Source organism: Triticum aestivum, chromosome 4D (genome assembly GCF_018294505.1).
Source record: "Triticum aestivum cultivar Chinese Spring chromosome 4D, IWGSC CS RefSeq v2.1, whole genome shotgun sequence".
NCBI lineage: Eukaryota > Viridiplantae > Streptophyta > Magnoliopsida > Poales > Poaceae > Triticum > Triticum aestivum.
Genome location: NC_057805.1, coordinates 374,419,145 through 374,428,228, shown reverse-complemented (window position 1 = coordinate 374,428,228; position 9,084 = coordinate 374,419,145). Strand labels below are relative to the sequence as shown.

Here is a 9,084-nt window from a genome sequence, read left to right as displayed (position 1 = left end):
CAAACAATCAAAAACCTTGCAACGAACGCGATAAAGGGGTTGTCAATCCCTTCATGGCCACTTGCTAAAGTGAGATCTGATAAAGATAAAAAGATAAATATTTTTGGTATTTTTGTTGTAGAGATTGGAAAGTAAAGATTGCAAAATAAACGGTGATAGAAATAGCTAGTTGAAGGGAAACTAATATGATGTAAAATAGACACGTGGGCCATAGATTTCACTAATGGCTTCTCTCATGATAGCATATATTACAGTGGGTGAACAAATTACTGCCAAACAATTGATAGAAAAGCGCATAGTTATGCGAATATCTAGGCATGATCATGAACATAGGCATCACCTCCGTGTCAAGTAGACCGAAACGATTCTACATCTACTACTATTACTCCACACATCGACCGCTATCCAGCATACATCTAAAGTATTAAGTTCATAAGAACAGAGTAATGCATTAAGCAAGATGACATGGTGTAGAGGGATAAACTCAAGCAATCTTTTCACTAATAATAAAGCACGGGTTGAGTCTGTCGGGTTCACCGCCGTGCCGTTTTTGCAATAAAGTCCCTGTGCCTTTTGATAATTGAACCCACACTCCTTTTTTAAGTGGAACTGGGAAAACGCTTCGTTGTTGCAAAAAAGTCCATGACCTCTTTAAGAATCAACCCGGAGTCCCCAATAGCCCGAGCCCCTCTCCTTCTCACGAGCGGATCCGTCGCTGCCCTCGCCCCATCGTCGCCCCACCACCGCTCGCCGCTGCGGATCCGCCGACTCCGCCGCCGTTCCTCTCTAGCATCCGCCGCCGCCGGCCCTCTCCGCCCTCCCCCGGTCTTCTCTGCACTCTGTCGCCCAGTTCTTCTTCCCCTCCCCATCCTCTCCTAATCTTCTCCAGCGCGCGCACTCGCGGATGCAAGCGAATGGCTCGGGCAGGAGACATGGCTCACGGCGGCGGCGTCTCTCCTCGGGAGGAGCTCGGACGTTGAGGTCGGGGTGTGCGCTACCCTTAGGACGGAGTCCACCGACCCGTGCTGGTCATGGTCCACCACCACCACGCCTTCAATCCGACCTCCACCACTCCAGCAAGCAGGAGCATCGCACTGGCTGCGGTCTGCTCAATTTAACAATTGGAATATTAGTTTCTTGATCCTTTCTGAGATCATGTTTTGTTTGCATCTGATAATTAGGATGACCTCCTTTCTTTCAGGTTTGTATGCTAAAATGAACTTGAGTGACGAGGTCGATTTTTTTGTATGCTAGGATGAACTTGAGTGACGAGGTTGATTTGGAAGATCATGTCTCCAGACAGGATAAAATCAGTGCTACTAATGTGAGTTGATTTGGAAGATTGTCTCCAGACAGGATAAAATCAATGCTGATGATGTGAGTGCCTTTTCATTATCCTGAACATTCTTTTTCACTTGTACAACTTCAGCATAGGAAATTTCATTGCCTCAGCTTAATTAGAAAATGATAATGATTTCTAAATCATTTACTCTTAAAAGCTTATCATAGTAAATGCGGACGACTTGACCATAAGGTCGGATGTTTTCGTGAGCAGTAAGCAGCGGATCTGCCATTTTTGGGGGAAAGCTGATGGCCCTTTTGTCATGTTAATTCTTTCGACGGGTGGCCTCCTGCTAACCATACATTTGTTTCATATATATTGACACCTATAATAGCAGTAGCAACGCCTAATTATGATATGTTATGTAATTGCTTGTGTAAATTAGGCACCCCTTTTCTACCTCCTGTGTGTTATTCACTGTGACATTCGTTTTCAGTCTGCTGCTATTTGACAGGAAGCTGGCATGCCTGTTATCCACAAAAATCGGTAATGTTATCCTGCCCAAGGACTTCGAGAAGGGTTACCTAACCAACGTTAAGAAGCCTTAGACAGACTTCGACTTCTACAAATGAGGCAACAAACTATTAAAGAGGATGCTTTATTTCCTACGGGCAACAATTATTAACACTAGAGTTGAATTTGTTGACGGTCGCGTCCGATAGTAATATCCCTGTATCTTGGTGCTCCTGTAGTTTGCACATTCAGTCTCATTAGTGTTGTTAAGCTACTTGCCTTCACAAAGCGTCATGGGATTTGCTTCCCAGCGAGAGAGAAGAGTTCAAAAAGGGAGAGAGCAAAGAAGAAGGACAAGGAGAGGGCAGTGGCGTCGTGTAGAGACTGTGGCCGGTGAAGCATAACTAGAAGTTTCTCTAATGGTCGACAACAAGGTACCCCACTGCTCTGAATATTTACATGGTTAATGTGAGTTGAATCATCAAAGGTCTGCGCATTGGTAATGGTTGAAAAATTCATCGCATTAGAGAAAAATGAATGGTCCGTCAGTTCTTTAATAATACATATTACAAAATGTACCTTTCTGTTTGATTGTAGGATCACTGCACAACAGGCTTTGGAGCAGGCTCTGATTCATAGAGAACTCCCCAAAAACCTCATCTTTTGAGGATATTAGATGGATATTGAATCCAGTTAGCCTCCAATAGATAAAGGAAGTCAAATTTTCTGTTGGTAATTTGCACGACAGGGTTCTAGCAAGTTTATGATTGTGTCTACAATAGACTACCTCTGCCTGAAGATTTGAGGTGTGTCTCAAATTTCCTTAGAAATAAACAATTGAGATCTCAGTTTTTGTCATGCATATTTGTACGAATTTCTTATTCAACGAATCAAATTTTTTTATTCTATAATCAGATCTTGGTATGTTTTCAGATTTTTCAGAGAAGAAAGAACTCTAGAGGTGTGCATGTTTATCATATTTTTATGGAGAATCAAGTCTGCAGAATACCTACTGATTTGAGGAATTCGGATGTTACCCATGGTCATACACGGATGTAGTTTATGAGAAGCTATCTTATGTTGATGGTGTGTAAGCATATCAGCCTCCCGGTTGCCTATTTCATTCCTCACGGGACCATTATGCTGGGCTAATTGAGGTATATCAAAATTCTATATTGAACCTTCGTTATATAGAAAGCTAGCCAAGCAACATCAAAACGGCCATCCTCAGCTAGCTTTATATTTGGTTGTGCATCACTAAGATGATTGATACGCCCATTTTGCATCATGCTTTTCTATCGATATTTATTGCATTATGGGCTGTTATTGTTGGAAATATGCCCTAAGGGCAATAATAAATGGTTATTATTATATTTCTGTGTTCATGATAATAGTCTATTATTCGTGCTATAATTGTATTGTCCGGAAATCGTAATACATGTGTGAATACATAGACCACAACCTGTCCCTAGTAAGCCTCTAGTTGACTAGCTCGTTGATCAACAGATAGTCATGGTTTCCTGACTATGGACATTGGATGTCATTGATAACGGGATCACATCATTAGGAGAATGATGTGATGGACAAGACCCAACTTAAGCATAGCATAAAAGATCGTGTAGTTTCGTTTGCTAGAGCTTTTCCAATGTCAAGTATCTTTTCCTTAGACCATGAGATCGTGCAACTCCCGGATACCGTAGGAGTGCTTTGGGTGTGCCAAACGTCACAACGTAACTGGGTGACTATAAAGGTGCATTACGGGTATCTCCGAAAATGTCTGTTGGGTTGGCACGGATCGAGACTGGGATTTGTCACTCCGTGTGACGGAGAGGTATCTCTGGGCCCACTCGGTAATGCATCATCATAATGAGCTCAATGTGACTAAGGCGTTAGTCACGGGATCATGCATTGTGGTACGAGTAAAGAGACTTGCCGGTAACGAGATTGAACAAGGTATTGGGATACCGACGATCGAATCTCGGGCAAGTAACATACCGATTGACAAAGGGAATTGCATACGGATTGATTGAATCCTCGACACCGTGGTTCATCCGATGATATCATCGTGGAACATGTGGGAGCCAACATGGGTATCCAGATCCCGCTGTTGGTTATTGACCGGAGAGGCGTCTCGGTCATGTCTGCATGTCTCCCGAACCCGTAGGGTCTACACACTTAAGGTCCGGTGACGCTAGGGTTGTAGAGATATATGTATGCGGAAACCCGAAAGTTGTTCGGAGTCCCGGATGAGATCCCGGACGTCACGAGAGGTTCCGGAATGGTCCGGAGGAAAAGATTTATATATGGGAAGTCTTATTTTGGTCGCCGGAAAAGTTTCGCGCTTTATCGGTATTGTACCGGGAGTGCCGAAAGGGGTCCGGGGGTCCACCAAGGGGGTCCACCAGCCCCGGGGGGCCACATGGGCTGTAAGGGGTGCGCCTTGGCCTATATGGGCCAAGGGCACCAGCCCCAAGAGGCCCATGCGCAAGAGATAAGAAAGAAGGGAGAGTCCTAAAGGGGGAAGGCACCTCCGAGGTGCCTTGGGGGGGAAGGACTCCCCCCTGGCCGCACCCTTCCTTGAAGGAAGGGGCAAGGCTGCGCCCCCCCTCTTCCTTGGCCCTATATATAGTGGGGGGAAGGGAGGGCAGCAACATCTAAGCCTTGGGCGCCTCCTTCCTCCCCTGCAACACCTCTCTCTCTCTCGCAGAAGCTCGGCGAAGCCCTGCCGGAGACCCGCTACATCCACCACCACGCCGTCGTGCTGTTGGATCTCCATCAACCTCTCCTTCCCCCTTGCTGGATCAAGAAGGAGGAGACGTCGCTGCACCGTACGTGTGTTGAACGCGGAGGTGCCGTACGTTCGGCACTCGGTCATCGGTGATTTGGATCACGGCGAGTACGACTCCGTCATCCACGTTCATTGGAACGCTTCCGCTCGCGATCTACAAGGGTATGTAGATCCACTCCTTTCCCCTCGTTGCTAGTAGACTCCATAGATGCATCTTGGTGAGCGTAGGAAAATTTTAAATTATGCTACGATTCCCAACAGTGGTATCAGAGCCAGGCCTATGCGTAGTTACTATGCATGAGTAGAACACAAAGAAGTTGTGGGCGTTGATGTTGCCAATTCTTCTTGCCGCTACTAGCCGTTTCTTGTTTCGGCGGCATTGTAGGATGAAGCGGCCCGGACCGACCTTACACGTACGCTTACGTGAGACAGGTTCCACCGATTGACATGCACTAGTTGCATAAGGTGGCTAGCGGGTGTCTGTCTCTCCTACTTTAGTCGGAACGGATTCGATGAAAAGGGTCCTTATGAAGGGTAAATAGAAATTGGCAAATCACGTTGTGGTCATACGTAGGTAAGAAAACGTTCTTGTTAGAAACCTACAAACCACGTAAAACTTGCAACAACAATTAGAGGACGTCTAACTTGTTTTTGCAGCAAGTGATATATGTGATATGATATGGCCAGAAGATGTGATGAATGATATATGTGATGTATGAGATTGATCATATTCTTGTAATAGGAATCACGACTTGCATGTCGATGAGTATGACAACCGGCAGGAGCCATAGGAGTTGTCTTTATTATTTTGCATGACCTGCGTGTCATTGAATAACGCCATGTAATTTACTTTACTTTGTTGCTAAACGCGTTAGCCATACAAGTAGAAGTAATCATTGGCGTGACGACTTCATGAAGACACAATGATGGAGATCATGGTGTCATGCTGGTGACGAAGATGATCATGGTGCCCCGAAGATGGAGATCAAAGGAGCATGATGATATTGGCCATATCATGTCACTATATGATTGCATGTGATGTTTATCATGTTTTTGCATCTTATTTGCTTAGAACGACGGTAGTAAGTAAGATGATCCCTTATAATAATTTCAAGAAAGTGTTCATCCTAACTGTGCACCGTTGCGAAGGTTCGTTGTTTCGAAGCACCACGTGATGATCGGGTGTGATAGATCCTAACGTTCGAATACAACGGGTGTTGACGAGCCTAGCATGTACAGACATGGCCTCGGAACACACGCAATACACTTAGGTTGACTTGACGAGCCTAGCATGTACAGACATGGCCTCGGAACACGGAGGACCGAAAGGTCGAGCATGAGTCGTATAGAAGATACGATCAACATGGAGATGTTCACCGATCTTGACTAGTCCGTCTCACGTGATGATCGGACACGGCCTAATTAAACTCGGATCATGTTTCACTTAGATGACGAGAGGGATGTCTATCTGAGTGGGAGTTCATTAAATAATTTGATTATATGAACTTAATTATCATGAACTTAGTCTAAAATCTTTACACTATGTATTGTAGATCAAATGGCCCACGTTGTCCTCAATTTCAACGCGTTCCTAGAGAAAACCAAGCTGAAAGATGATGGCAGCAACTATACGGACTGGGTCCGGAACCTGAGGATCATCCTCATAGCAGCCAAGAAAGATTATGTTTTAGAAGCACCGCTAGGTGAAGCACCAATCCCTGAGAACCAAGACATTATGAACGCTTGGCAGCAGCGTGCTGATGATTACTCCCTCGTTCAGTGCGGCATGCTTTACAGCTTAGAACCGGGTCTCCAAAAGCGTTTTGAGAAACATGGAGCATATGAGATGTTCGAGGAGCTGAAACTGGTTTTTCAAGCTCATGCCCGGGTCGAGAGATATGATGTCTCCGACAAGTTCTTCAGCTGTAAAATGGAGGAGAACAGTTCTGTTAGTGAGCACATACTCAGAATGTCTGGGTTGCACAACCGCTTGTCTCAGCTGGGAGTTAATCTCCCGGATGACGCGGTCATTGACAAAATCCTCCAGTCGCTTCCACCAAGCTACAAGAGCTTTGTGATGAACTACAATATGCAGGGGATGGAAAAGACCATTCCCGAGGTATATTCAATGCTGAAATCAGCTGAGGTAGAGATCAGAAAAGAACATCAAGTGTTGATGGTGAATAAAACCACTAAGTTCAAGAAGGGCAAGGGTAAGAAGAACTTCAAGAAGGACGGCAAGGGAGTTGCCGCGCCCGGTAAGCCAGTTACCGGGAAGAAGTCAAAGAATGGACCCAAGCCCGAGACTGAGTGCTTTTACTGCAAGGAAGTGGTCACTGGAAGTGGAACTGCCCCAAATATTTAGCGGACAAGAAGAAGGCCGGCAACACCCAAGGTATATGTGATATACAAGTAATTGATGTGTACCTTACCAGTACTCGTAGTAGCTCCTGGGTATTTGATACCGGTGCGGTTGCTCATATTTGTAACTCAAAACAGGAACTACGGAATAAACGGAGACTGGCAAAGGACGAGGTGACGATGCGCGTCGGGAATGGTTCCAAGGTCGATGTGATCGCCGTCGGCACGCTACCTCTGCATCTACCCACGGGATTAGTTTTAAACCTCAATAATTGTTATTTAGTGCCAGCTTTGAGCATGAACATTGTATCTGGATCTCGTTTAATTCGAGATGGCTACTCATTTAAATCTGAGAATAATGGTTGTTCTATTTATTTGAGAGATATGTTTTATGGTCATGCCCCGCTGGTCAATGGTTTATTTTTGATAAATCTCGAACGTTATGTTACACATGTTCATAGTGTGAATACCAGAAGATGTAAAGTTGATAACGATAGTCCCACATACTTGTGGCACTGCCGCCTTGGTCACATTGGTGTCAAGCGCATGAAGAAGCTCCATGCAGATGGACTTTTGGAGTCTCTTGATTACGAATCATTTGACACGTGCGAACCATGCCTCATGGGTAAGATGACCAAGACTCCGTTCTCTGGAACAATGGAGCGAGCAACCAACTTATTGGAAATCATACATACCGATGTGTGTGGTCCAATGAGTGTTGAGGCTCGCGGAGGATATCGTTATGTTCTCACTCTCACTGATGACTTAAGTAGATATGGGTATGTCTACCTAATGAAACACAAGTCTGAAACCTTTGAAAAGTTCAAGGAATTTCAGAGTGAAGTCGAGAATCAACGTGACAGGAAAATAAAATTCTTACGATCAGATCGTGGTGGAGAATATTTAAGTCACGAATTTGGTACACACTTAAGGAAATGTGGAATAGTTTCACAACTCACGCCGCCTGGAACACCTCAGAGAAATGGTGTGTCCGAACGTCGTAATCGCACTCTATTGGATATGGTGCGATCTATGATGTCTCTTACCGATTTACCGCTCTCATTTTGGGGTTATGCTTTAGAGACTGCCGCATTCACTTTAAATAGGGCACCGTCTAAATCCGTTGAGACGACACCGTATGAATTATGGTTTGGGAAGAAACCTAAGCTGTCGTTTCTAAAAGTTTGGGGATGCGATGCTTATGTCAAGAAACTTCAACCTGAAAAGCTCGAACCCAAATCGGAAAAATGCGTCTTCATAGGATACCCTAAGGAAACTATTGGGTACACCTTCTACCTCAGATCCGAAGGCAAGATCTTCGTTGCCAAGAACGGGTCCTTTCTAGAGAAGGAGTTTCTCTCGAAAGAATTGAGTGGGAGGAAAGTGGAACTTGATGAGGTGATAGTCACCCCTTCCGAGTCGGAAAGTAGCGCAGCGCGGGAAAATGTTCCTGTGGTGCCTACAACGACGGGGGAGGAAGTTAATGATGATGATCATGAAGCTTCGGATCAAGTTGCCACTGAACTTCGTAGGTCCAAAAGGACACGTTCCGCACCAGAGTGGTACGGCAACCCTGTCCTGGAAATCATGTTGTTAGACAACGGTGAACCTTCGAACTATGAAGAAGCGATGGCGGGCCCGGATTCCGACAAATGGCTAGAAGCCATGAAATCCGAGATAGAATCCATGTATGAAAACAAAGTATGGACTTTGACTGACTTGCCCGATGAGCGGCGAGCCATAGAAAACAAATGGATCTTTAAGAAGAAGACGGACGCGGATGGTAATGTGACCATCTACAAAGCTCGACTTGTCGCTAAGGGTTATCGACAAGTTCAAGGGGTTGACTACGATGAGACTTTCTCACCCGTAGCGAAGCTGAAGTCCGTCCGAATCATGTTAGCAATTGCCGCATACTATGATTATGAGATATGGCAGATGGACGTCAAAACGGCATTCCTTAACGGCTTCCTTAAGGAAGAGTTGTATATGATGCAGCCGAAAGGTTTTGTCGATCCTAAGAATGCTAACAAAGTATGCAAGCTCCAACGCTCAATCTATGGGCTGGTGCAAGCATCTCGGAGTTGGAACATTCGCTTTGATGAGATGATCAAAGCGTTTGGGTTTACACAGACTTATG

At 45.1% G+C, this 9,084-nt stretch overlaps 1 long non-coding RNA gene across 4 annotated transcripts; it reads left to right on the top strand.

The window, feature by feature from the left end:
• Window positions 1-694: 694 nt before the first annotated feature.
• LOC123100065 (uncharacterized) lies at window positions 695-3,114 on the top strand. Of its 4 annotated transcripts, none has more exons than XR_006448346.1 (4): window positions 695-1,103; window positions 1,255-2,229; window positions 2,393-2,601; window positions 2,729-3,114. It is a non-coding gene; the product is annotated as an uncharacterized lncRNA (long non-coding RNA). The 4 variants fall into 4 exon arrangements; XR_006448345.1 differs by having other exon boundaries at window positions 695-1,377; window positions 1,797-2,229; XR_006448344.1 differs by having other exon boundaries at window positions 695-1,377; window positions 1,779-2,229.
• Window positions 3,115-9,084: the final 5,970 nt, after the last annotated feature.